The following is a 5,543-nucleotide window of genomic DNA, read 5'->3' on the forward strand; positions in this document are numbered from 1 at the left end:
CCTGTAACCGCCAGAAGTAGCCCATGTAGCATTTAATCTGCGATGCTTTCACAGCTGGCTGCGGATGCAGGTGGGCCTGTTTTCTGAAACCCTGCTGAGCCTCAAGATGAATGGCATACCTCTGCAGGAAGGTGGAGGCAGTCTAATTGGGGGTGGGTGGAATAATTCCTCCATTTCCTAATCTATATATAAATGATGTTTGCCTTAAGTTGTGGAGAACCAAATGGCCCCTTGCTGGAAATAGAGAGCCGATGTCAAATTGAGGTCTGACCGCAGCGTTTTCCAGAAAATAAGTGTACAAGAGCCGCATGGCAGAAAACGGGACACTTTCTTTGTCGAGCAGGTCTGAAAGGAAACCAAAGAAAGGAGTCACTTTACAGCATCTGGTTGTGTAACTGCTTGGGAAATCAATATTAATTTGATGAAGGATGTACGACATATTTAAATCTTGGACAACTTTAAAGGTGATTTTCTCAATATTTGGATTTTTTTGCACCCTCAGATTCCAGATATTCAAAGAGTTGTATCTCTGCCAAATATTGTCCTATCCTAATAAACCATACATCAATGGAAAGCTTATTTATTGAGCTTTCTGGTAATTCTTTCTAAAAATTGACCCTTATAACTGGTTTTGTTGTCCAGGGTCACATAAGGCAAATATCCTGCTAAACTGTATTTTGGTTTTGTTCAATGCAAGTTAAGTTCTATCAATGGCATTAAAGCGGAAAATGGCATTAAAGGGGAAAATGTAACATGCAGTTTAGTTTCAGTAAAAATACAACTATAACAGTAATGCACTTATACTGAATAAAAACTGACCTTGAAACCATTTTCACTCAGAAATTACTAGTAAATCTTACAAATAATTACATAGACATTGGCAAGTACCACACTGAATTAAATGTGCAACTAAGTAAAAATATTGAAGTATGTTTTTATATTTACAACTTCGAAAAATTATTTCTGAGAGTGCACAACAATAGTTAACAGAACCGTGCACATCTGAAGCTTATATTTTTGTTAAAGCATAAAGTTGTTCATAAAGTTGTTAGAATTTATTATTTTTGTGGTGGGAATACCATAGATGAATGAATTCTAGTTTTAAGCACATATTTTGAATGTAAAAAGCAATTGTCTGGCTTACTGGGTTTACTAAGTTTGCACAGACATGGTTACTAAGCAATAATAAATGCAGAATGTTTGAAAACAATTTGTAGGCTGCATTTATTTGATTAAAAAAAATATATATTTGAATAAAAGTATTCATTTCTATAGGCAAGGTATTGTATATTATGCCATAAATGCTGTCAGTAGAGCTTAACGTATTGAAGCTTTAGAAAAGCAGAGTCTCCATAGAGGTCTGTGATGTGATGGTCCTATATCTGCGTCAGACACATTCCCTTGATAGCAGCCAGAAGATCACAGGTTCCCTTAAGCACACTTCAAAGGGTTAACCTGATCCCACAGCTCTGCCCGAGCACAAGAGGTTAACGCAATGCTCCCTCAACATCAGCCCGAGACGTCAGGAGCTGTGGGAAAAATGTGAGGGAAAGACAGCGAGGTCAAAGCGGAGAGATCGCAGGCCTGTTCGCTCGGAGTTACCTTCAATAATGAGACGAGTCTGAGGAGCTTTAGAGAAGTTTACAAACAACTTTTATTTGAAAACTATAATGTCAACGTAAACATGACCTTTGACCCAAGGTTTTCTCATGCTGTTATTGTTTCAATCTAGCGTAACAGTGGATAATAAACGTTATTTACAGAGCAGTGAAGTAAAAACAGGCTCTTATTGTACTTTTATGGCCGTATGATTAAGAATGCATCAGTCATCTGTTTCATCAGTGAAAACGATTCATTCATCTGTACATCTCACAGGCCTTCAACACAGTGTATGATCACAAAATCATATCGCATATTCACAAAACTTTATACATCTCTGTGCTGGCGTCGTCGTGAACTGTGAAAATCTTGAACTTTAGATGTAATACAGTAAACATGAAAAATCTATGTTTTTTCTACAAACAACACATGGAGAAAAAGTTTTAGCATTGACAATATTGGTGATTCACAGCAAATATACTGATTCTGTTCACAAACTAATGAGACATTAAACACATCTAAACACCAACACTGATATGAATAACTGAGTCGTGAATCTGAATTTGACTGAATTACTGAATCATGTGAATGTACTCTAACACTGAGTGAGTCACTGAATCATGTGAATCACTGAATCGTGAATCTGACTTTGACTGAATTACTGAATCATGTGAATGTACTCTAACACTGAGTGAGTCACTGAATTATGTGAATCGCTGAATCGTGAATCTGACTTTGACTGAATTACTGAATCATGTGAATGTACTCTAACACTGAGTGAGTCACTGAATCATGTGAATCACTGAATCGTGAATCTGACTTTGATTGATCCAGTGAATCATGTGAATGTACTGTAACACTGACTGAAACACTGAATCATGTGAATCACTGAATCATGAATCTGACTGACTGAATCACTGAATCATGTGAATGTGCTCTAACACTGAGTGAGTCACTGAATCATGTGAATCACTGAATCGTGAATCTGACTTTGACTGAATTACTGAATAATGTGAATGTACTCTAACACTGAGTGAGTCACTGAATTATGTGAATCGCTGAATCGTGAATCTGACTTTGACTGAATTACTGAATCATGTGAATGTACTCTAACACTGAGTGAGTCACTGAATCATGTGAATCACTGAATCGTGAATCTGACTTTGATTGATCCAGTGAATCATGTGAATGTACTGTAACACTGACTGAAACACTGAATCATGTGAATCACTGAATCATGAATCTGACTGACTGAATCACTGAATCATGTGAATGTACTGTAACACTGACTGAAACACTGAATCACTGAATCGTGAATCTGACTTTGACAGATTCACTGAATCATGTGAATCTAACATTGACTGAATTACTGAATCATGTGAATGTACTCTAACACTGAGTGAATCACTGAATCATGTGAATCCATTACTGACTGAATCACTGAAATATGTGAATCCATTACTGACTAAATCACTGAATCATGTGAATCACTGACTGTCTGGACTGCACACGTCACAAACACAGACCCCATCATGTAAACAAACACTGAAAACCCAAGGCCGGATTCATTAACAGTCTTAAGAAAAGAAAATAATCTCTGTGACTGGATAACTTAAGAATGAAGTTATGATTATTTTGAAAGTTTTTGCTTAAGAAAAATTTATTAAGTTTGAATTCCTGGAAAGAATGTTGTTAAAAATCATCATAAATAACTTTATAAAGTTAGGATAACCTCCAACTTGTCTTAAATTTAGAAATGTAACACGATTAAATTATTGGGTTCCTTCAAATAATACCAAAACAACAACAACAACAACAAAAAACTTGCTACTCAGTATTATAGTTAAATATTATTGCTCTTTTGTTGATTTAGATTTCTTCTATTTTTCTCATTATTCTAAATGATTAAATGTAAATGTAAATACAAATAAAACTGCAAAAAAAGAGAGTAATAAATAAAAACGAAATAACAAAAATGATATTTGAAACGATAAAAACTTTAACTGAAATCAAATAAAATATAAAATAAACTCAAACTAATAAAAATAATGAAAATAAAACCCAAACAAAATTACTAATACTTCAATTCAATTAAAATGACAACAAAAATAACAATAACATTTCTAAACATTATAAAATTAAAATATTTTAGTGCTACTAAAATAACACCAATGATTGATAAACAATGGTTGTTTATAATGATTATACATGAATTTGAATTTCTTGCTTAATTTGAAATTGAGTTACAACCCCTCAAATCGAGTTAAAAGGGAAACGAATTTTTAAATGTATAATTACGGCAATTTAATTTATCATTTTAAGCAGCTTCAGAACATACAGTATGAGACCTATATTTGATTTATTTGAGTTCTCGTACATGTATCTGAGAACCTTTCAAGAATTACAAACTTCTAGAGTTTATCTTAAGGAACTTCTTGACTTCTTTCTTAAGAAGATTTTGGTGAATCCGGCCTCTGGATGACAGCAGAGCATAGCAATAATTGTCTTTTAGTGATAAATCCCATCTCTTCCATGTTAATGTGAGCTGTTGTCTGTGATCGTGAAGAGAAATGAGCGACTTAATTGTTTTCCTTGCAACAACAAGTGTTTTCCGTAATTGTAGGTATGTCAGTAAACTTTATTGTGTGTCAACATTGACATTGGTCTTTGACCACCAGAAAAAAAAAAGAAAAAAAACACAGTTTAACAGTGAGTATGGTATTTAGCATCATTTCCGACAGAAGTTTAAACAGCAGCAGAAAAGCTCGCTAGCATCATTTCCTCTGGTCACATGAAAAGCAGCTGCTGTGCTACTGTTGGTTTAATGTGGGGGGTAAAATGAAGCTCTGAGGTCATCGCTTTTCTTTATTTAGCTTCACACACAACAACAACAACAACCGAGAGTGGAGATCACAGCAGAGACAGAGGTCAGAGGTCACGGACAGTGTCATACTAACAGGGCTGAGGACAGACACAAGACAGACAAGCACATGTTCACTCTCATACCTGCCCACTTTCTCTTTCCTTTCAGTATTTCACTTCACTTTCATCCTTTCTTACTCGCCGTCTCGCTCTCTTCGGCTGAGCCTCAAATAAATGTCCAGGTCACATTTCACTCACATTTAACTTTATTCTGCTTAAAGTAAAGGGAACTTCTTAGATAAGATTGCTTTTGCACTGCGATGACAATCACACATGCCTTCCCCCCCCAAAAATCTTAAAGTTATATTATTTGTAGTGTTTTTGGACAATGGCAATATTTGTTCTACATATCTGAATTGAATTTATGAAAGAAAAATTATTATTATTATTTTTTTTACTGTATTACAATAATTATTGACCAAATGTTTAAGCATCGTAATGGATTTGAACATTTTTCTTTTTAGGTTTTTAAAAAAAATTATATGAAACCCAAAATTAATGTTATGTTCTTTACTGTATTTTTGCATGATTTGAGTATTTGTTCTATATATCTATCTTTAAGGCTTAGATAAACATAAAATGCAGTCATTTTACTATATTACATTAAATAACAGTATTCATTCTTTTTTTTATTATGTAATACAAAATTAATGTTATGTTATTTGTAGTATTTATTGTACAATGGGAGTATTTGTTCTAAATATTAGACTTTGATTAATGCTTAATCAATTTTTTTACTGTATTACAGTTAATTACACAACACTTTGATTTAATCGTAATGCAAAATTTATATTATATTATGTGTTCCATTTTTGCACCATGATTAATGATTGCTTTAAAACAAATTACAGAAAGTCCAATGTATGTAATGAATCTGAGCATTTTGCTTTCAAGTTAAAAACCGTATTATAATCATTTTAATTAAGAATATAAAAAAGTCACAATGCATAAAAACTGTAAAGCTAAAAAAATGTTTTGTAATATTTTATTAAAAACAAAGAACTTTATTTATTTAAAAAAAA

General features: G+C 33.3%; 1 long non-coding RNA gene across 1 annotated transcript; it reads right to left on the bottom strand.

The window, feature by feature from the left end:
• Positions 1 to 1,636: 1,636 nt before the first annotated feature.
• On the bottom strand, positions 1,637 to 3,237 carry LOC132144611 (uncharacterized). Its single transcript, XR_009434360.1, has 2 exons — positions 2,556 to 3,237; positions 1,637 to 2,462 (listed from the first exon to the last, which is right to left on the bottom strand). It is a non-coding gene; the product is annotated as an uncharacterized LOC132144611 (long non-coding RNA).
• Positions 3,238 to 5,543: the final 2,306 nt, after the last annotated feature.

Source organism: Carassius carassius, chromosome 8 (assembly GCF_963082965.1).
Source record: "Carassius carassius chromosome 8, fCarCar2.1, whole genome shotgun sequence".
Taxonomy (NCBI): Eukaryota; Metazoa; Chordata; class Actinopteri; order Cypriniformes; family Cyprinidae; genus Carassius; species Carassius carassius.